Source organism: Macrobrachium rosenbergii, chromosome 20 (genome assembly GCF_040412425.1).
Source record: "Macrobrachium rosenbergii isolate ZJJX-2024 chromosome 20, ASM4041242v1, whole genome shotgun sequence".
Classification (NCBI taxonomy): domain Eukaryota; kingdom Metazoa; phylum Arthropoda; class Malacostraca; order Decapoda; family Palaemonidae; genus Macrobrachium; species Macrobrachium rosenbergii.
In genome coordinates, this window is record NC_089760.1 from 21,412,421 (window position 1) to 21,436,422 (window position 24,002).

The following is a 24,002-nucleotide window of genomic DNA, read 5'->3' on the forward strand; positions in this document are numbered from 1 at the left end:
ATACATTCATGACGTCACTCAATAGACATGGCCGACCGAAGTCCGAATGCCAAGATGTTGCCAAAAAAAAGCATTTCATCTGGAAATTAAGTTTGTATTCTGCGGAAAGGGGTGTGAAACACTGTCACGATCGGAGAAAAGAGTGACGGTCATTAACAATAATAAAATGGTTGCTAAAACCATTTTCTCTTTTGATCACCCACCAGAATTGCAACTTGTCAATAATGGAAAAAGTGTTGTTTCCAAATTTTGCTTTAATAAAATATAAAATTCATAAGGCTCTTGAAATATCCTTGGGTTTATAGAATAATTTAATATAAGTTAGGTGAGACAAGAACCTTCGAATCATACAATGTTGAGGGCTAAGCTTCGCAAATGCAATCTTGTAAGAAATATGAATGCTTTTTACGTATACATCAAATTAATACTATAAAATACACTGCTCTCAGCTAGAAAAATTTATGTCTAGGGCAGTAAGAGCTATTCGTTACATTTTATTTGAAACTTATCTGAGAAACAAAAATCATTTTGAAGGGCTGCATAATGCTCAATTCTGCTGTCTTTCCCAGTAGGGGCTGTGTGTTTACATCGTAATACGCCGAGAACGATTGTTACTCTTGATTTGTGTATTAACGCGTAAACGTGCGACTGTGTACTTTGCCGCTATGCACAGCATATCGTAAGTGACCACCAGATTTCTCTTGTCATGAAGTGATTGTACTTCCTTATGTACTCCTCTAGTTTCACGTTAATTCAGTACAATTAACATGTCTAGTTGTCCCTCCAGGGATAACTACACCATGTATTATCGGTGTTCTGCGCTATTGATGAATAAAAGCTTATTTATTTTGATTCAAAGCCATGGCTCTAAGTCAGTATAATTTCTTTTGTATTGAAAGCTACAGTTAGCGTTTGCCTTCATGTTGCTGGGTCTTAGAAGTGTTGTCAAGCTCATAACTTACGCAATTTTGCTACTGTCGAAAAAAATCCTGAGTCGTTAGGTTGGCTGGCCCATTTGTCTTGGCATAGGTAGGTCAAGTAACAGTAGACTACTTTATAAGTAATTAGTATCCTTGGCTATAAAATTTTGTTAGGTATTGGTTAACGGTGCTAAGGCTTTGCTGTAACCTTCATTGATTTATGCTACTGGCCCTGGTAGGCTTAGGCCTCTGTGCTTTTTTGTGTAGGTTGTTGGTTAGAATGAAAATGTGAACTGGTTAAGTCTGTAGACGTGTAGCATATTCCAGGTATCCTCTGTATACAGTATGCATTCCTGAATATTGTGACAGTTTCTTGAGTATACAGCTTATTGATCTTCTCTTTTCAAAGACAGGCTAAAGATTAATGTCAGTTTGGAGCAGATGCAGAGTAAGGGTTCAGGGCTACTGTATTAAGTATTTTTGTAATAGGCCTTCGCATTTCAGAGGGAATGTGACCTAACCTAACCCTGGATGTTGTGGCCTAACTTGGCATTGGGGGGAGGAGGAGTTTCTGCCCCCTGAACAACCCCCCCCCTCCCAAGTAAGTCGTGACCCCTCACTCTGCATTGTACCATGGAACATATATAAATTTATGTATTTACGTGGCACTTAAGATTCTAATTTAATATTGTTTTGATTATAATTTTTGTTTATATGCATTCAAGATTAACTCTGTTTATATGCATGCAAAATTATTAACAGTTTTTTTCAGCTATTTATAAGCATGCAAAATTGTTAACAAGTTTTTGACTCAATTCATACTCAAGCAAGATTCTATTTACATGCATGCAAGATTGTGAAGAAGTTTGAGGAAGTATATTCAATGGAGTGTTATTAATATGTGGAATTGTATGTATTGGAGTGTATTAATCTGTGTGTGTGTGTGTGTGTGTTTTTTTAATCATGTACATATTTATATCTGTAAATTTCATCCTCAGTATTATTTTCAGCGCAGACCAACTTCATAGGCTAGGTGTCAAAACTTGACCTTTGGCCTACTGTAGCTTTTATGTTCCAGTCCATTCCAATCTAAAGACTGGTAATTAAAAAAAAAGAGAAAGTGAGTAAAATTAATTTGATAAGCAACAGGCTACAATGACAGTCCTGTAAGTTCTGCTAGGCCTTTATTGATATAGTTTTGATATATGACTTAGTAATGTTATTTTAACATGTGTTTGTATTTATTGTTTTTCTTAAGTTGTTCATCATTTAGCACTGAAGGCTGACCAGAGGTTTGTGACTGCTGTTAATATCTGTACTTTTTCTTGACCATGTAACAAGCATTCCATTTTGTTCTTATGATATATTTTTTTTCTTCTGGTTAAATTTTTTGTTGGAAGTATTTTGACTGTTGCTTAAAACAGGTAAAACTAACAAAATTAGGCTAGCCTCATGGTAGCCTGTCCTATGATAAGGGAGGAAAAAAGGGCTGATTCATTAAAGTAACAAAATCAAATCTACCAGTGTTAGCTTTGCTAATTTTTGGAACAGGGTTCTATTTAGAACTGATGAGGCTTTTCATTTATTGAGACCAGAAAGAGTAAGCAAGAAAAACCCCATAGTTACCGGACATGTCTAAACTCCATAGTTAACAGTCAATAGTAAAAAGCTGGAAGCATTTCTGATTATATGTACCTCAGTTAAGAATGACTGTAGGGGCTTAGTCCCCTGTTTTATAGACATTTCTCCTGATTGTAGTCCATATTGAAAGTGACTGAATATCTTGGCCATACCCAATGGCCAGTATTCTCTCAATAACCAACCAACCCAAGCATTATTTACTTATATCTTACCAGCCAGAATAGTAATTGTTCCCACAGCAATGCAAACCATTGCCTTTTAAGTAAGAGCCCCTTTCCTTCTGCTGTTATGTAGTAAGGATGTCTTACTAAGCTCCCACTATAATGCTAAGTTGAAGCTGTTGCTTGTGTGTTTGTTTTGAGTCTCTCTCCTATTGGAGAAAAAACCAAAAATGTAGAAGTGAAGGACATGATACATGTTGTTACTGTTCCATCTGTAGGAGTGGGCCTTGCAGTCTTCATTTCCCTGAGAGGCATGTGTGAAGTGGTCACTTTGCAGTAGAAAAGGTTTGGGAATAAAAGAAAGAAGGCTATTATCATTGAATGAGTATCTGTATATGATGTGGCTTCCCTGGGTATTCCAGGAGCCTATCTTCTCAGCATTCCTAGACCACAAAGCTTTGGCTAGTTGGGAGAGTCACTGCCTGTTGGTGCAGCACCTGCTAAGAAGCTCAGTGCCACTGACCCTCCTGTATTGATTGTCCTTCCTGTGATAGGTGTCCCAGTGGTATCTACCATGGCAGTTACATTGCCCATTCTCCTGCACTGGATAAGAGTAAGATACAAGCTAGGCATAAGCTGAAGAACTGCAGAACTGCATATGCTTTCCTTCATTTTTCCACATCCTTCTTGTTTTTAAGCTCTCTGTTTTCTTCCTCACCAACTGCCTCTGGGTGTTACTTCCTCCACAGGCATGGTTGATACATGGGATCCTGAACGTGCTCAGTACCCCAAGCCTTCGTGTGATATCATGGATACCCTTGCATCACCAGGAGCACACGTGCATGCAGACGGGGTTCTTGTGTGGCAGGTTGCTGCTGAACAATACCTACGGGTGCCTTGACCATCTGTGAGCACATGATTGTGAAGCACCTCAGTCTGCTTCTGATTTGCCACAAGCCTTAGAGGTGTGCATTCACAATAGTGCTCACACATGCTCTCCCATCGTTTTTACTAGTTTGGATAACAGTTGTCATCGGGAACCCCATGGGCCAGATGGTATGGCTCAGAACCCTGTTCCATTTATGATTCATCCTTGGCCTGTGGTACAGTACTTCGATTAGTACTGGTGGAACTGATTGCGTGCCACATGACCTTGAGTGAGCCAATTGGAGACCTCCTGGCATGCTTGGAAAACTTAGGAGCAGAACCTTACGTGGTAGAAGAAGTGAAGGAGAGTTATGATTCCTTTCAGGTTACCCTCCACTGGTTTGTCTCCTATAGCTTTTCCTTTGTCTTCTCTGGCAGGCGTCTCTCATTCTTTAGTAGGAGGTTGTAAGTTAGAGAGAATGAAATGAACCAGGCAATAGTTCACTGGGATTTTACCCCTGACTTTTTCCTAGCTCCATAAGCAACTGGTTGATACATTGTTGAACACATTGAGACTAAATAACTTTACTTGTTTGTCCCAGTGCTTTTGGTTCTTCCAGCATGGTTTTAGTGACTTTCTAAAAGAACAATCAGATGTTTTGGTGGATGTACAGGAAACATTTTTCTCGTACCAATACATCCTCAGTCACGCAAGTTCCTTTGAGGTGTATTTATAGAGGAGGTATTGCTGTTAAAGGTGCTTTGTATGGGCTCATGTACAGCACCTCTATACATAAGTATTCGCAAGGAATTTGTTGTTTAAAAGTGGATGGTGTCAATTTTTAGGAGGAAGAAATCTTTTCTACTGAGTCAACTGGTTCAAGTTGGCCAACTCTGTCAATAGTATTCCAAAGGCCAAAGATCTGTTGCTTCACCTGGCTCAGTCTCTGTGCAATATGATTTTCAGTCAACTTCCTTAACTCCTCCTCATTCGTGCTTCTTGAGAATTTTAGCTCTGAAGGAAGCTTCCTAAATGGTAAGGATTTTCTGTGTTAGGAAACAGGGCCTCACTGGGGATTTTGCCAAAATAATCAGGCTCAATTAGTACAGTCTCAGCATAAGAGATTACAACTTACAGCTAATGTGTATTAAACTTGTAAGTAATCCAGGACCATCATCGTAGCCAGGTTCTGTAGGAGGCACTGAAACCAAGAGTTGACCATTTTATTCTGAAACCTATGTCCAGGTTTTGTTTCCCCCCCACTGTCATGTAACACAAAACAAAGGATTTTGACTAGTATCGTTACACTTACATACAGCATAGAATGGTCAACACTACACCTGGTAAAGCTTACTAGATGTCAGGGCAGTGGAAAGACTATTGAAGATGCTTAGCAGGTTTATCCTTGGTCAGAAACAAAGTTATAGTGGGTAGAGTGCTGCTTTGAGTGAAATGGACAACATGATATTGATTTGATAATCATTCTTGGGAAGGACAGTGTTTTTGCCAGCTGGGGATTCAGAAGAACAAAACTACAGTACCTACAGAGTGGCCATTACATCCGCAAGTTTATCAGTTGCTGTGGGATTAGAGGAGCACTCAAATGTAGACCTATTAGCATGCAGATGAACAGGAACAACTAGTCAATTACTGCTCCTTTGAGGGCCCTCAGGCTTGAGCAGTGGATGTGTTTCTTTAAGTTTGGCCTGATTCAGACTCATAGGCCTTTCCTCTCTGTCTACCCTAAGGAAGTGTTGCGCAAATTTCAAATTCAAGAATTGCTCAGTGACTCCTGTAGAGCCCTAGTAGCCTCAGAGCAAATGATTTTTGAACTTTCTACTGTAGCTCTCTCGGTAGATGTCTCTTATTCTTCCATGGAGGGGAAATTGACTCAAGCTACAGAATTCCATGTACTTCCACTAACTTCTGCATCTCACACTTAATTGCTTGGAGATGCTTGACTGTCTCATCCCAAAAAGGGGATTTTTATATAAGTAACTTACCAGGTAACTACATAGCTGTTATGTTTCATTTATTGGCAGCTTAAATTTGAAAATTCACGGTGGCGTTCCAATATTTTGGTGTAGGTAACTTGCCCCGCCCACTTTCGGGGAAGGATTGGTACAACACTTCTAACGAGCCCAGTTCGTTTCTGCCGGTTGACGGCTTAACATGGTCGTTGACTTCAGCTTTCATTTGTCATAGTATAATTCGCCTGATGGTTTTCATTGTTTTTGGTAAAGTATTCCATGTCTTGGCAGTGATTGCGCTAATTGTATTAGCTTACTTAGCTTAGATTTGTGCTTTTCATGAAAATGTCTGACTCTAGTTCTGTTAGCAGTAGGTTTTGCAGCAAAGGCTGTAATACCAGACTAACTTCTATCAATTATGACTCTCATACCATTTGTTGTCCTATTTTGCATGCTCTTCCAACTGTACTGTATCTGCATTTTCTCCTATCACTAATCCTTCATCTTTATCTGTGACTCCTTTATCCAACTTCCAAACTTCCGAGCCCAATACCATTGCCAGTCTGGAAGCCAGAATGGACCAGAAATTTGGTCTCTTAGGGGCTTCAGTGAGGGGCCTTATGGATAAGATTAGTGCCAGTGGTGTTGGTGCAAGTGTTGTGTCAGTGGAGTAGGCTACTAGTCCCACCGATGCTCCTAGACAAAGGTCCCTATCAAACTCCCCTAAACCTGGGAGGAGGCAAACCGTAAGCCCCAGGGAGGCTGGTGGGGTTTGCCCACGGGTAGTCGCCCCCTCAACTGAGCCTGTTCGAGATTCCCAGGACTCGGTGGACAGCCGCTGGAAAGGCGTCCATATTGGAGTTCATGCCCTTTCGACGAGTGATTCGGACTCGGGATCCGACAAATCCAAGTACAAAGTGAGTCAGAGATGCTGCTGGTGTTCCAAAAGTGCATCCAGGCCATTGAAAAGGCTAATATTTGCGGCTGTCTGATTTTCCTATCCCGTGCAAGCGGAACAGAGATTGGGATCCGAGTCCCAAACCTTCATGTAGTTTTTGGGATGATCCATCTGATGTGTCACCTGTAGTGTCTGTGTCAGAGCGTCAGTTTTTGTCGCTCAAGCGGATCTCTAAGAAACATGTAGATCGTGCTTTAGGATCCAAGGGATCTGGGCATCCAGAGGGATCCAAGGGATCCAGAGATTTAGTGGGATCTGAGAGATCCAGTCATCCATCAGGATCTGAGGGATCCAGTCATCCAGTGGGATCCAACAGATCCATTCATCCAATGGGACCTGAGGGATCCATTCATCAAGTGGGATCTGCGGAGGTTCAAGTGCTTAGTGGGATCCAGAATTCGATGTAACAGGAAACAAGTAAAAAATGTGCCAAGGTTTCTTCAGAGCCATCGAGTTTTCTGTACAGCGTATAATCAAGACCACTGAAAATAGATCTCTCAGCCGCTCCAAGCACACTGTGGGATCTAAAGGATTCGTTGCACCTGTGGAACTAGATCAACACGTAGTTCGCGCACGGTCACCAGTGTGCGATCACTCCCTTTCAAAGCTGGCGCCAAGCTCACCCAGGCATCCGGCGCCACACTCCACCATTCGTCCGGTTCAGGATCCAGCTTTGGAACCAATTAAACAACGCATAGACAGTATTATGGATCTTTTACGTAAACCAGCAGTGTCTCAAGAGCCTGAGGATTTGGCTCTCTCACCCATTTCGTCAGAAGAGGACGTAGAACAGGATCAGCCTGCTTCAGCCTACCCTTCTCTTTTGAAATAATTTTTGTTTTGCTTCCCGGACTTCTTTTCCCCCAGCGGTTCCCTCTTCTTTGGGTCCCTCCTTTATGATGAGACAGCCTTTGGAAGCTTCTAGGCTGCCTAAGATGGTGCTTTCGTTGTTGTCAAAGAAAGTCAAGCATTGAGAGCTGGTTGACAGAAAAGAGGAATATGGGGAAACTGGTATTCTGCACTCCTCCTCCTCGCTTATCCAAGGGGAGATACTTATCCTATGTGACTGGGGAAGTGCCATCATTAGGAGTTACTGCCTCCTCCTATGAGGATTTCTCCAGTTTAATTGACTCGTCATGGAGATCTGCCTTTTCCTCATCCAAGATCTTATATACCATTTCAGAACTCGAACATTTGACTAAGGACATCTTTAAGGTCTTTGAGATCTAAAGTTTTCTTGACTGGACTGTCGGCGCCTTAGCGAGGAAAATAGAAGATTGCGCTGCTCTCCATGATAACTTCGCCACAGACTGGCTGGGAGTGCTCTCATGCGCGGATAAAGCGATCAGGGATGGATCCCAGGAGCTGGCAGCCTCGTTTGCAGTGGGAGTACTTAGGAATCGAGAGCATTGGTGTTCCTTCACTTCCAAAGGGGTCACTCCCTCCCAGAGATCCGCACTTCTTTTTGCACCTTTAAATCAACATGGCCTCTTTTCCAGCGCTACAGTAGAACATATCGCAGCGGAACTACAAAAGAAATCCATGCAAGACTTGCTGGCCCAGTCCTCCAAATGTCCGAAGGAGTCTGGGCGTTCCTCATCTTCCGCTTCGTTTGCACCTAGAACGGTTTCCCCTCTATAGCAAGCATTTCGAGGTGGTAGAGGTACACAAGATTCCAGCCTCGTTCCCGAGCGTATTCAAGGTCCATTCGACCAATCAAGAAGTAGGCAAGCAAACCTCCTTCTCGCAAGTGAGGATACTATCCTCCGTGTACCAGTGGGGGCCAGGCTTATACAATTTTGGACCAAGTGGAAGGGCAGAGATGTTGAACGTTGGGTGTTAGAGGTGATCAGAGTTGGATGTTCCATCTCATTCAGGGAGAAACCTTCCTTAGTGTCCTCTCCTATCAACTTGGCGGCTTACTCTTTAGACTCAGAGAGGTATTTGGCCCTATCACAAGAAGTATCGGCTCTTCTCACCAAGAGAGTCATAGAAATAGTCGATGTCAACACTCCGGGGTTCTGCAACTGCCTATTTGTCATCTCAAAATCATCGGGAGGTTGGAGACCTGTCCTGGATGTCAGCGCCCTGAATTTCTATATCCAGACAGTGAAATTCAAAATGGAAACAACCCACTCAATTCTGTCTTCCATCCGTCAAGGGGATTGGATGGCAACCATAGACATGCAGGACACATATTTCCATGTTCCAGTCCACCCAGAGGCTAAGAAATATTTATGGTTTGTGTTCCATGACAAGGTCTTCCAGTTTCGAGCGCTGTGCTTCGGACTTTCTACACTCGTGTCCTCACCCCATTGGCAAAATGGCTACATCTCATGGGGATCAACATTTGTCTCTATTTAGACGACTGGCTCCTAACACCCCCAGGAATCAAGTTGCATGGAGGACCTAAAGAAGACTCTTGTGTTAGCCCAAGAATGGGGTCTACTGATAAACCCAGACAGATCCCAGTTAGTCCCGAGTTTATCAATTCTTTATTTGGGAATGAAGATCAACTCTCGGGATTTTCAGGCTTTTCTGTCTGACAAGAGAATAAAAGACTGCATTGAGACAGTTCAGAAATTCCTCTCTCTCCTGTCATAATCAGCCAATGAATGGATGAGTCTACTGGGAACTCTTCATCCATAGAAAAGTTCGTTCCTTTAGGGAGACTTCACACGAGAGTGCTACAGTTCTTTCTAAAGGCCAGTTGGCAGAGGAAGTTTCTTCTGGACTCGTTTGTTTTCCTAGTCACCCCGTGGGTCAAAGAGGACCTTCGGTGGTGGCTTGTAACAGGAAGGTTTGCAGAAGGGAAATCACTTCACCCTCTGAAACCCAACCTCACATTATACTCAGACGCATCAGATCTGGGTTGGGCGGCCCTCCTAGAAAACAATGAAGTGTCAGGGACATGGTCACTTCCTGAGAGAGAGCTCCATATCATCATGAAGGAGCTAAAGGCAATACACTTAACCCTTCAACATTTCTGTACAGTGACTCACAAATCCAGTCATAGTCCACTCGGACAATAGGTCAGCTCTGGCCTACATAAGGAATCAGGTAGGGACCCACTCCTTCTCACTGTATCAGGCAACCAAGGATCTTATTTGGGCGCAAAATTGTTACTTGCTTTATACAGGGCAAACTCAGTGTCATAGCAGATGAATTAAGTTCTTGCAAACAGGTCCTACCCACGGAATGGACACTGAATCCGCAGGTATGCACTGACCTGTGGAAACGGTGGGGAAAGCCGTTGATAGATCTATTTGCAACATCGAGGAATCACCGACTTCCTTTGTACTGTATTGCTCTCCAGCCCCGGACCCTCGCGTGGGAAACGGATGCGATGCTCCAGGACTGGTCAAACCTGGATGCATATGCCTTCCCACCATTCAGTATGGTGGGAGACGTAATCAACAAATTCATCCTTCATGACGTGTCAATGACCCTGGTAGCTCCCTTCTGGCCACAGAAAGAGTGGTTTCCAGATCTCTTCAATCTCCTAGTAGACTTTCCAAGATTACTCCCACAGCAACAAAATCTACTCGAGCAACCGCATTTTCATCGGTTCCGTCTAGGACTATCCACTCTCGCTCTGACTGGCTTCAGACTGTCAGGAAGCTTGTCAGAGCAAAAAGCTTTTTGAGATCAGCTACGGAAGCAATTGCGAGATGTAGACGTCAGTCCTCCTCCAACGTCTACTAGACTAAATGGACAATATTCCGCAGCTGGTGCAGAAGAGACAAGGTATCATCTTCGTCGACCTCTGTAGTGCAAATAGCAGATTTCTTGCTATTTTTAAGTTCTTCCCGAGGATTGGGTACATCCACGATCAAAGGCTACAGAGCGATGCTCAACTCCATATTCAGACATAGAGGTTTGGGTCTATCAACAGATAAAGACATCGGTGACCTTATCAATCCTGGAATCTAGATGTAGTTTTAAAATGGCTCTCAGGTCCACCTTTTGAACCTCTTCAAGACACATTCCTCAGGGATCTTACAAGAAAAACTACTACTAGTCGCTCTAGCTACAGCCAAGAGAATTAGTGAGTTACAGGCTCTGAGCAAGAAAGTAGGATTCACACAAGGAGACGCAATCTGTTCCTTTACTTTGGGGTTCTTAGTGAAGAATGAAACGCTGTCCTTTCCCTGTCCCCATACTCACAATCAAAGGTTTAACGGGCATTCGAGGTCCCACGGACCAAGAGAGAACTCTTTGTCCAGTAAGAGCACTGAAGTATTTACAGAGAACTAAGAATATCAGAGGCGCGTCCCCTAACCTCTGGTGTTCAGTTAAGGATCCAACCCATCCTTTATCCAAGAAGGCATTAGCGTTCTCCTTGAGGGACGTGATTTCAGAGTCTCATATGAAGATTCAAGAGAAAGACTTGCCAATTTGCAAGGTTAAAGCCCACGAAATTGGGGCAGTAGTGACTTCGATTTCCTTCAAGTGGAATTTAATTTATCCCTATCTTCTATTTTACAATCCACTTTCTGGAGGTGCAAATCGTGTTTTGCAAATTATTATGTACGTGACATCGAAACTGTTTACGAGAACTGCAGTACCCTTGGCCTATTATCAGTAGCTGGCATGGTATTGGGGGAGGAAGAGTAGGGGTTACCCTTACACTCCTCTGTCTACCCGCCTTGAATTAGGTTGTTGAGTTTTGGGAAGTTGGAGGTTACTGAGTACCTGGAGCACCCATCATTCGTTGTGTCGTGTTATGAATGGGTGATGGTAACTGAGCTATTTTGTGGTGTATGTGTAACTTGTGTTTTATGGTCTTGGTTTGGTACTGCGCCCAGGGCAAGGGCTTTTGTGTTTTGTATGCTTTGGCAGCCATTGGAGTACTCCTTGGCTGTAAAGCCCCAGTCATGTAGAGCTGCCTCTGGCTTCACTGCCACGCCACTATGGTTGAGATGAGCCGCATCAGAGGCAGTCTTTTCCTGCTGGAGCTCTCTCGCCTGGTAGGTTACAACTAACATTCTCAGTGTTAACTACTTACTATTTTAAAAATTCATCTTCATTCTTGAGTGTTTGTTTAAGTGGTACATGCCCACCCATCTCACCTCCTGTCAATGTGGGATTCAGCTATGTAGTCACAGTACTTGATAAGTTACTTATATAAAAATGACATTTTTATAATAAAATAAATTTTTATACATACTTACCAAGTAACTACATGATCAGGGCATAAACGAATTGGGCTCGTTAGTAGTGTTGTACCTATACTTCCCCAAAAGTGGGCAGGGCGAGTTACCTACACCAAAATATTGGAACGCAATGTTGAATTTTCAAATTTAAGCTGCCGATAAATGAAACGTATTAGCTATGTAGTTACTTGGTAAGTATAAATAAAACTTTATTTTACTATAAAAATGTCATTTTCAGAGGTATCATGGGTTCTATCCTTAATCAAGTGAAGAACAACCATGGCCTTGTGCCAAAAGCAGTGGTTTGTGTATTGCTCAGGGTGCCGTTCTAGAGAGATTTTCAGCACCTGGCGCCTTGTAGACATCAAAGTTTCTCTGCTTTCATACATAAAATAAGACTTTTTCATTGTCTACTTTCAAGGTTATCGTTGCATACTTTCCTCTACATTGCATCATTTGCTATTAGATCTGGCTGTTGATCAGCACCTTAAAGTGTTGAGATCAGTTGAGATTTGAAGCCCCTTCAACTAAGTATCAGTCTCTCTGGAATTTAGAAGCAGGCCTAAATTTTATCTGCTGATTCTTTTGTGCCTCTGGAATGAGTTCCATTGAATTATTTACTATGAAACTTCCTTTTCTTATAAGTAACTTGCCAAGTAATTACATAGCTAACGTTTCTAACTCGCAGAGCAACTTTTTTAAAATGCACGGTAGCGCTGCTTCTGTTTTTGTCTCGTTGACAGCCCCCGCCCACTATCGTGGAACACAGAAAACAATCTGGCAGGTAAGCTCAATTTGTTTCTGCCAGCTTCGCTGTAAACATTGGCACCATTTGCAGCAGCTTTTTAAAATTTTCCATTCGTTATTTTGCATTTGGTGAACTACAATTACTTTGTTTTGGTTGCACAGCAGTTTATTATCATAATTTTGGTTAGTTCTCCTAGTATTTTCTGAATTATGTCAGACTCTAGCAGTTCGAGTATTCGCTATTGCAGTGAAGGCTGTAAGACTAGGTTTACTAAAGCTTGTTATGATCCCCATTCAATCTGTAGGGGCAAGACTGTAGCACTAAAAAGACCTGCAATGAATGCTCAGCATGGGATAATAAACAGTGGAAGATTCTTAAGTCATACTTAGACAAATTAGAGAGAGATAGGAAGAGGAAAGCAGCTTCTAAAGCTAAGAAACAATCTCATAGTGTAGAAGCTATGCCTAAACCTAGTTTAGAGGTTAGTCTGCTGAACAACCTCCTACTCCTGTGCCTGGCTCCCTTGCTTCCAATCCCGATACCATCACCAGTCTCGAATCTGGATTTGATAAGAAAATTAACCTAGTTGTAAGTACAGTTGCAGAATTAGGAGCTTCCCAGAGAATGATAATGGAAAATTTGTTTTCTGATAAAGTGATAAGTGATAATGCAGTGCCAGTGGAGGAGGTGGCTATCCGAATGCCAGTTCTCCTAACCAGAGCCCCTGTTCTGCTTCCCTAAACCTGAGAGAAAACATACTGAAAGTCCAAGGGAGGTCGTTGGGATTTACCCATGGGTAGTCTCCCCCTCAGCTGCTCCTGTTTTACAGTCCCAGGTGCTGGTAGACATCCATTACAAAGGCGTGTCATTGGGTGTCCATCAGTTTTCCTCAAGTTCTTCCGACGACTTCGGCGTGGGCAGGAGGTGCCACAAACTGTACCTGGACTCTTCCCGACCGCTTAAGCGCACTTTCAAGAAACTTGGTCGCTGTTCAGATCCGCTACCTATTAAGCGGTATAAGCAGTCTTAGCAGTCCCCAGCTTTCTTGTAGTTATGCTGTGGACCTTCTGTCCCTTGGCTCCCAAGCGCCCAGCGACAACTCTTGAGCGCTTGACGTTTACTTCCAAATGTTTGGTGCCACATCCCAAGCGCCCGGCGCCAGCTCCTGAGAACCCAGTGCCCGCTTCTGAACACCAAGTGCATGCTCCCAGGCGCCCATTGCCTCTTTCGTCTGCTCAGAGGCTGTAGTCTCCTTCGCCTCCTCCAGTTAGACCTCCAGCGTCATCTCCTTCAAGGAGAGGGGAGACTGGCTTTCAGCCAAAAGGGAGCAGGGCAAAGCGTCTGTCGCTTTTCCTCCCTCCCATTTGGTCCGCAGGAGGTACTTGTCTTACATGACTGGTGAAGCTCCCTCTGTGGTAGTTGCTGCCTCCTCCTAAGGGAACTTCTCTGGTCTCATCAACTCTTCTTGCTGTTCTGCATTCTTGTTGGCGAAGATCATGTTTTCCTGTGCAGAACTAGAACATCTAGTCAAGGACATTTTTAAGGGCTTCGAAGTACTTAGTTTTCTGGATTGGATGGTGGGTGCACGGGCCAAGAAAATCAAGGACCACCAGCACCTAGTAGAAATATTGCCTCCGACTGGCTCGGTGCTCTGTCCTGTGCCAACAAAGCCATTAGAGATGGCTCTCTAGAGTTTTTCCCTCTTGTCACCTTCGGAGTACTGAAGAAGGGAGCTCTGGTGCTCCTTTACTTCCAAGGGAGTTACCCAGACTCAGAAGTCAGCCCTGTTGTTTTCACCCCTAGACCAGAATCATCTTTTCCTCAAGACAGTGAAGGGAATTGGGTCAGATGTGCAGAAGAAATCTATGCAAGACGACTTGGCCCAGTCGTCTAGGTGTTCCATGGATTCGACTGCTTTTCAAACCAGGACTGCCTCATCCCTCCAGCAACAGACCGTTTGTGGAGGTAGATTTAGAGTACCATTCAGGACCTGTACAAATGTCCGGTTTACGTATAAGTCTATTAAGAAGGGCTCTTCCAAGCCAGTACCAAAAAAGTGGAAGGAAGTCCTTTATGTACATGTAGGAGCTAGACTTCTGTATTATTGGGAGAGTGGCTGATAAGAGGAGCAGAGCTTTGGATCATCAAAGTTTTGAAGGAGGGCTACGTCATCCCATTCTGGAGAGCCTCCCATTAGCCACTTCTCCCATCACATTGGCAGCGTACTCGGTAAGCTCCGAGAGACATTTGGCCCTTGGAGGAAGTTTCCTCTCTCATCCAGAAAAGGGCATTAGAGGAAGTCAAGAACACCAGCACGGAGGGGTTTTACAACCGTCTGTTTGTGGTACTGAAAACATTGGGGGGTTGGAGACCAGTCCTCGATGTAAGCACCTTCAATCATTTTGTCTGGGAGACAAAATTCAGAATGGATACAAGCCATTCAGTCCTTTCTTCCATTCATCAGGGCGATTGGATGATAACCTTAGACATGCAGGACGCATGCTTCCACATTCCTATCCATCCAGTTTCCAGGAAATATCTAAGGTTCATCTTCCAGGACAAGGTGTACCAGTTTTGGGCCCTTTGCTTCAGCCTTTGTATGGCCCCTCAAGTATTCACTCAAGTTGTCGCTCCTCTCTCAAAATGGCTCCACTTGGTAGGGATCAGTGTCAGTCTTTACCTAGGTGAGTGGCTGCTCTGATTCCTGTCAAAGGACAAGTGCATGAAGGACTTACACAAGATTCTTCATCTTCCCCAGGAGCTGAGCCCTCTTATCAATCTTCCGAAGTCCCAGTTCACCCTGTTACAAGAAATCCTCCATTTGGGGGTGACTCTGAACTCTCGGGTTTTTCGGGCTTTTCCGTCTTCCAATAGAATTTCCAGATATCTTCAGACGGTCACGAGTTTTCTAGCCCTGTCGTCTTGCTCGCTCGACAGTGGATGAGCCTACTGGGGACTCTGGCATCCATAGAAATGTTTGTCAGACTAGGCAGACTTCATATGAGAGTTCTCCAGTTTTACCTGAAGGCCAACTGGAACAGAAAGACACAGCCAGACACTTCCATGTTTCAGATCACCCTATTCAACATAGTGCGGGGGGGTGTTCTCAACAAGTTGAAGAGTCACAGCAACGTATCGATGATCCTGATAGCGCCCTTTTGGCCTCTCAAAGAATGGTTCCTGGACCTTCTCAAACTTCTTGTGGGTTTCCCAAGGTTACTGCCTCAAAGTTCACATCTTCTCAGGACAGCCTCATCTTTGGAAGTTCCATCAAGGACTATCCGCTCTAGCTCTGACAGGCTTCAGACTATCCGGAGACTCGTCAGAGCAAAAGGTTTTTCAAAGAAAGCTGTGGAAGCTGTTTCTAGATGTAGATGTAAGTCTACCAGCCAAGTCTACCAGGCCAAGTGGGCTATCTTCTGCAGGTGGTGCAGCAGTAATAATATCTTACCTGCTAAAACCATTGTAAGCCAAATAGCAGACTTTCTTCTCTTTCTCAGGGCCTCCAAGGGACTCTCTCTCTCTGTCGACTATTAGGGGCTGTAGGGCTATGCTGGGATCAGTCTTCAAGCATAGAGGAGTGGACTTAGCCTCCAGTCCTGATGGATCTGAATAAATCTTTCGAGACTTATAAACAGGTAAAGGACAACTCCGTGTCATGGAACCTGGATGTAGTGCTTAAATGGTTAACAGGTCCTGCCTTTGAGCCTCTCCGTACCATTTCATTCAAGAATTTAACCAAGAAGACTCTTTTTCTTGTAGCCTTGGCCACTGCCAAAAGAGTGAGCAAGTTGCAGGCTAAAGACAAGTGCATAGGTTTCTCGAAGGGAGATGCTGTCTGCACCTTCATACTTGGCTTCCTGGTTTAGAACGAGTCCCTGTCTAATCCCTAGCCATGCATGTTCTCTATTAAAAGCCTTATGGACATTCTAGGACCAGAGGAGGAGGAAAGGGTCCTTTGCCCAGTGAGGGCACTGAGGTATTACTTAGAGAGGAAGAGAATTGGAGGTCCTGCCAGTAACGTCAGGTGTTCCGTCAAGAACCCATCAAAATCTTTGTCTTAAGAATGCCCTTTTATTTTTTCTCAGAAGTCTTATCATTGAGGCGCACACTCAAATAGAAAATGATGTCCTACCTTCCTAGGTGAGAGCGCACGATATTAGAGCTGTTGCCACTTCTTATGCCTTTAGGCATAGTATGTCGCTTTCGACTATCCTCCAGTCAACATACTGGAAATGCAATTCCATTTTTGCCTCACACTATCTTAAGGAAATTTAAATGACATATGAAAATTGCAGTACCTTAGGTCCGTTATTGGTGGCTGGCTTGGTATTGGGGGAGAAAGCCTTGAATTTTTTGGGTGTCAATTTCTTTTGGGGAGCCAGGGGGTACTTGTACCCTGAGTGCCCACAAGTCTGTGGTAGTGGTATGATGGTTTTTTAACCCTTATTGTTGTTGTTGGTGTGGGTAGCTATTTTTATTGGTTGGTACTGCACCAAGGGCAAGGGCAGTTTTTTCTGTATTGCTTTATGGATGTTCGGAAGGCTCCTTCACTCTAAAGCTCCTCTCAAAAGTAGGGACTTATCACTCCCATTCTGCTAAGTCGCTACAGGTCAAGATGAACACAGACCAAGGCAGTAATCATCTCTGCAGCTCTCTTACTAGGTAAGGTTACAACAAGCATTTTATTAATGCTAGCAGATTTTTATGTTGCAAATTCATCGTCATATCTGATCGTTTTTGGAACAAAATATGTCCATTTATCCCATCACCTATCAATGTGGGATTCAGCTATGTAATTACTTGGTAAGTTACACGTATGAAAATGTTATTTTCATAATAAAATAGAAGTTTCATATATACTTACCAAGTAATTACAAGATCAGAGCCCACCCTCCTCCCCTCTGATGGATGTTAAGCATAAAAGAAGTGACTATTGCTGTTACATTGTACCTATTGTTCCGTGATAGAGGGAACAATAGGTATAAACAAATGAATTGCTACTGCGAACTTTTAAATTTTTTAACTGCTGCGCAAGTAGGAAAGTGTAGCTATGTAATTACTTGGTAATTATATATGAAATTTAATTTTATTATGAAAATAACATATTTATGCATTTCTACAGTAAATTTTGTAAACTTTTAAAAGAAAATATATCGATTCCCAGTCTTCTCCGAAGCTTGGAGCAATGGGGGAATGTAATCTGTCAATTTATCTTGACTTATTGACCGTGGAGGGTAGAAAATGTTGCCCACTTGGCGGTCAAATAAAATAGCTATGAAGGATACTGAAAAATTCTCTCTCTCTCTCTCTCTCTCTCTCTCTCTCTCTCTCTCTCTCTCTCTCTCTCTCTCTCTCTCAAATGATTCTCAGAATGTGAGAGATGGAGAGATAGATAGATAGAAAGGGGGAGTGGTTGATAGAAAGATTCTCTCTCTCTCTCTCTCTCTCTCTCTCTCTCTCTCTCTCTCTCTCTCTCTCTCTCTCTCTCTCTCTCTTATTGGCTGGAAGGGTCGTCAGAAGTATTTATATATACTGTATATATTTTTAAGGGTAAATGTTCAAGATTAATACAGTAATAGGATAATAGTTTAAGGTATATTTGATGTAGGATGCTAGTTTAAGGTATACATTTGATATTTGAAACTTTCAAGATAGGTAGTTATGAATGTTTTTAGAGGGGGGTGTTAACTGTTCGTGGATTTAAACCATTTGTGGGGGATTGTGGTATGCATCCCTGTGAATACAGGATCCAAGGCCCTTGGCTAAAGGTATTAAATTGTTTTTCTGTTCAATATGAAGTTCTATGCAATTTTTGAGTAATGAAATGCTTCAGGTAAAAATGAACTGGCAGATAATTGCATGGAAGATCCTGTTCTAGTGGAACTTAGTTTATATACAGCTTAGTTTTATTTTCACAGGTACTGACCACTTTGGACTGCCACAGTTTAGTCTGAGAGAGACCAGCATGAATTAGATATGGGGACATAAGTCACATCAAAGAATGGCACTCCAGTAAACCAGGTATGGTAGTAAGTGTATTTTCCAAGAGATGTTGTCAGAAGCCATGTTTGCCACTTTTGAAGTGTATACAAGTCATTTAGTGTGAATAATTTGATAATGTTCTTAATTATATCATTTGTTTGCTACATTCCACCATACAAACTCATTCTTTCATACAGCAATCTATTCTGTGTATGTGCATACTGTATTTATACTAAAGTACAAATTTTGGTCTTACTAGAGAAAGTACAAATTATTGTCTTACTAGAGCCAGTGAGACAGAGTAACCAGGAATTTACAAAAGATGACATCATTTTACCTACAGATATATGAGAAATACCCATGTGGATTAAGACCCTGACTTACTCTCCTCTTTATATGAAGTCTCGAGGTTTGCTGGACAAGTTTGCATGTGTTGTCAAGTTAGGTCCATTTTGTATAATTTTTCATTTAAATTTTTCATTGTGTTCATGCTGTCTGGCATCTTTAGTCATTTATCTAGCATTTCAGCATGATTTCTATTTTGTTTCTTTGCCTGTTCTGTGGTATGACTTGCATGAATTCACTTGGACAGGTAAATGTTAACATTTGATGCTACATACCTGTAATATCCCTATCTTCATGTTGTCATTTTTGCCAAGGTGGTTCTTAAATGAACTTGAGTAGAATTTTTTTTTTTATACATGTAACTTTCAAGCTACAGTATATTAAATTTTCCATCATTGCTTAAGTTTTTATTATACTGATTATGTTGTGTTTCAGAAGAGAAAATGTCCTGACTTAGGTAGGTGCTGAATGACTTTTCTTGAAATAATGTCTTTCCAGGAGTATGATCTTATAAATTTAGTTTCTTCAGTTGTAGAGGTCAATTATAATTACAGTAATCCCTCAGTTATCTGGATTAATAGAGCTAAGGGCTTGTCTGATAATGTGGAAATCTGGATAATGGAGAGTAAAAAAATCTAGGGGTGTGCAAGGGCAACTCCCTACCCTTCCTCACCTAACGTTGTCACTTTGTTATTCTTGTAAACAACAACCATCACAAGTAAAACTGAAAACTGTATGCAAAAATTAATTATATACTTTATTTTCACATAATTGTAACAATAAATTCCATAAATATACTTAACAAAAAAAGCAATCCCTTTTTCTCTCGTATTCGACACATAGTTTGGTAGGCTACAGGTTTTTTCATTTGCAGGTGTAAACTATGTGTGCTTGTAAACAATAACCATCACGCTTATAACTGAAAACTTGGTGCAGAAAGCAATTACAGTATCTACCTTGTTTCCCCAGAGGGGAAGTGTTGCCCTCAGAAGCTCATGGTTTCAATCTTTTGATATTGTAAGGAGATAATCTCTCTCTCTCTCTCTCTCTCTCTCTCTCTCTCTCTCTCTCTCTCTCTCTCTCTCTCTCTCTCTCTCTCTCTCTCTCTCTCTCTCTCAAAAAAGATACTGTGTGTGTGTTCATAGTGTTTTAAAAATGTGTAGTGAATGTGTAGTGAAGGTAATACACCTCTCTCTCTCTCTCTCTCTCTCTCTACACTGGTTACTACCTGTAATAATAATACATAATAATAATAAGATTAAGTCATACGGGTACTCAGCGGTGATGAATGTTTATTATAGATGATGATGATGAATTAGCTGTGCAGTCCGATGAATGATGATGAAGATATGACTTTCAAAGTAGAGGAGTTACACCTCCTCTGAGGGCATTTCTTCACCTTCTTCAGGAGGTGCTTCATCAGGGTTTCGGGAGGCGGCGTGGTGGTATGGTAGGCCTGCATCTCATTAATGTTATTCACATTTGGGACCCTTTCTTTATTATCATCCCATGCCTTTATCATTGTCTGCTGCTGCTTGGTTTTCTTAAGAAATTTGTACAGACCATGAAAATCCTTTAAAGTCACGGTCCGTCGGTGGGATAAAGGGGGCGGGGAGGTCTTCTCCAATAAAGGCCATCGCAAGGTTTCTACTGTCTTCATATTGCTTCTCATGAAGGCTATTGCACTTGAAGTCATGACATAACAAGCTGCTACTTCTCTGTGACTTTTGCTTCATTTAACATTACAGTAATGTATGCCTTCTCCGTGAGTGTCGTGATCTTCCTCTGGCGCTTAGGCTCTTTACCAGAAGCCTTAGAAGGAGCAGGGCGTTTAGAAGGCATCTTAAGGGATGATTCAAAAAAACGTGCTTGGTCCGTAGTACCCTACACAAAACACGCACAACCGAGAGATAGCCGTGAACTGAGATGCTGGGTCAATTGCAGAACCCCCACCGATAACCGGGGACTGCCTGTACTGTACTTTATTTATTATGACAGTTGTAAAGAGAGTACTTCCAGCTAATTTTGCCGAAAAAAATTCTCTAAATAGAAAAATGTAGAGTACACGTTTTCTAGGATATGGAAATTTCTTCTAGTTTTCTTTATTATTGATTGCTTCTTTTTATTTAAATTACTATTATAATGTTTATTGTGATTGTTAAGAATTTTAATGTAGTATAGAAACAAGAGGAAGAATATTATTCATAAGGTAAAAAACAAACCATCCATATGTCACACCTGCTCCGTAGTAGTTTAGCGGCGGCCTCCCACTAAAGTGACCCAGGACATGACCACGTTGCGCTGCGTTGGAATTTTACCCTTGTGTTTGAGGCAGAAGTGACTAGGGTTAGAGCTGGCACATTTACAAATGCTGACCAGGACATGAAAATATAGGTATTGAATGACGTTTTTATACAATAAAACGATTTTTGGCCATGAGTGGTATTTTTACATTCTCCTCCTTGATGCCTTATATCATAACAGTACACGAGAATATTTCATCACCGTTGATAGTTCACCTCAGCTGCTCTCTCTCTCTCTCTCTCTCTCTCTCTCTCTCTCTCTCTCTCTCTCTCTCTCTCTCTCTCTCTCAATTGTGTACAGGCAGTCCCCGGTTTACGACGGGGGTTCCATTTTTACGCCGCGTCATAAACCGAAAATCGTCGTAAACTGAAAAATCGTCGAAAATCATAAAAAATCTTAAGAAAACCTTACTTTTAATGCTTTGGGTGTAATGAAAACGATGTAAACTGCATTTTTATTGAGATTTTCATGAAAAAAAACTCCAAATTTTGATTATCCTGTCGTTTTGGAGCCATATTTCTTCCGTCGGATCAGCGTACGACACGTCATAACCCTGGAACATGCGTCGTAAACCGGGAAATAATTTCTGATGAATATATTTGAAAAGTGTCGTAACCTCGGAACGTCGTAAGCCAGACCCGTTGTAAACCGGGGACTGCCTGTATATCTTTTGGTTTGAAAAATAGAAAATTAGAAAATACAATAAAAAATAAACACTAATACTGTAGTATAAAATATAATAAAAAAGTGAAGTATGTGGGTGTTACTGGGCTTAGGCTTTGATGTAAACATTCCCCAGCTCTCTCTCTCTCTCTCTCTCTCTCTCTCTCTCTCTCTCTCTCTCTCTCTCTCTCTCTCTCTCTCTCTCTCTCTCTCTCTCTCTCTCTCAGCCTACACAGATGATTGCATTTATCTTTTAGTTTAAAAAAATAAGAAATGAGAAAATACAGTGAAAATGTAAATGCAAATAATGTAGCATTAATTATAAATAAAAAAGTGAAGGAATGTGTGTATTTCCGTAGTTAGTCTTCGATGTAAACATCCCTTGGTTATTGTTCTCTCTCTCTCTCTCTCTCTCTCTCTCTCTCTCTCTCTCTCTCTCTCTCTCTCTCTCTCTCTACCCTATCTCAGTACTGTACATATCCTTACTGTGCATATCCTTTAATAAAATGTGAATTACTGTATCATAAACATAGAAACATGAAACCAAACAAGCTTTTATCAAGTCAGGTCTACCTAGCCTTCTTCATCCATCCAGCACTGCATCCCTTCCCCTTCCCAGCCAGAGAAACTGCTCTCCAGCTCCACGCACCCTCCAATACAACCCCTTCTTAGGTTCCTCTACAGAGACTTACTGTCCCTCCTCTCCAGTGGCACCGATCCATCTGAAACCTGCCCCCCCCCTCCACCATGGGAACTTCTTGAGGTCTCCCCCACCCCCCAAAACCCTTTCTCAGGCAGTCTGAGTGTAGGCAGTGTAACCAATGTCTTCTTGAGGCTGCAGATTTTAAAATTTTTTTAAAATTTACATATATCTTATCTTTGGGGTCTTGGTCCTGGGTGTGTCGAACAATGTGGAGTGTGGGATAATGGTGATCTGGATAATTGATGGATCACTGTATTGTGTTTGTAAAAAATTAATTTAATAAGAGAGCTGTTTCATATTTCTAGACATTTAAAGGGCTTGGCTTACTGGTATGTTCTTAAATGAGAACTGGAATTACTGCTAGGTGGTTTTAAGAAGTTGGACAGCCAAGTAAGATAAGACCAAGGGAAATGTGTAAGAAGTAAAAGACATAAAGCAGGTACCTGGGGCTGAAAGGATGCTGCAAAGTATCTTAAGTACCACCTAAGTGTACCTTCCTGTTGGGGAGTGTAGAGGTGAAAGATTCTGAAAGCCATTGGGTGAAATGTCGGTGGAAATGTCCTGGATCCATATGTAGGGAGGTGTGTACGAACTCTCATCTACACTTCATGTCAAGTAAAGCTTCCAGTCCTATTCTTCCCTGGATCTCATCCTTTCCTAATTTTGCCTTTTGCTAATGTTTCACTTTAGGTATATTACTTAAGTCTACTCTTGAATTCCCAATGTTTCCCTTATCTACTTTAAAAAGAAAACAGGACAGCTTGAATACTGTATGGGAGAAAATGGCTGTGCATGAATGTAGGGGAACTTGATTAGTTTTCACATGAAGCTTTAAGCCATATATTTTTAAAGGTGATGCTGTAAGATGACTTTGAAATGATATTAAAGTGTTTTAGGATGATGTTTTAAGGTATATTTGGTGTAAGATGATAGTTTAAGGTATATTTGGTGTTTAAACTATTAAAATAGGCGGTTATAAGTGTTATAGTTTAAGGTATATTTGGTGTTTAAACTATTAACATAGACAGTTGTAAGCATTTTTAGAGGGGTTTAACAACTGTACACAGATTTTTGCTTTTCATGGGTGGTTGTGGCCCCTAGCCGCCGCAAATACCTTGGATCAACTAGTTTGACTTTTGCCTCGCAACTGCTACTGATAGAAAAGGTTCCTTAATTCTTGCATATAGCCTTGGTATTTAATAAGTCTTGATCACTAGCACTGTATCATATTTGGCTCAATTGGTGGCTAATTCAAGTATCTTGTTAGGCTTCTTCAGGCTCTGTCATTTGCCAAAATACTCCATCCTGCAACAGCATCTGCTAATCTGGGTCTCCTTCACATGAATCCAACTAAGTCTTACGTATCACTGATGTTTTCCAAAAGCTCCTTCCAGGTGTTGGCCAGTATTTCCTGCTTGAGGGAGTTCCAAGTCTTGGCTTGGCATCTTCCTCCCCATCCCTTTCACCCTTTGGTGTTAACATCGTCTCATAGATGAATTCGTCTGATAAAGCCTTTTTACAGCTTAAATCGTGACATGACCCATAGGCTGAAGATAGAACTTAGTGTATTTCATTAAAAA

At 41.9% G+C, this 24,002-nt stretch overlaps 1 protein-coding gene across 8 annotated transcripts in view; it reads left to right on the top strand.

Annotated features, from left to right (window-relative positions):
- Positions 1–546: 546 nt before the first annotated feature.
- Positions 547–24,002, top strand: part of LOC136849144 (uncharacterized) — an 85,754-nt gene continuing 62,298 nt past the window's right edge. For 4 of the 8 annotated variants that reach the window (XM_067122217.1, XM_067122218.1, XM_067122215.1 and 1 more), the window contains exons 1-3: positions 547–679; positions 1,425–1,521; positions 18,344–18,446. The gene's annotated coding sequence lies outside the window, so the exon portion shown is untranslated. The remainder of the gene's footprint in view (positions 680–1,424; positions 1,522–18,343; positions 18,447–24,002) is intronic. The other 4 variants (XM_067122213.1, XM_067122214.1, XM_067122216.1 and 1 more) reach the window with 2 other exon arrangements.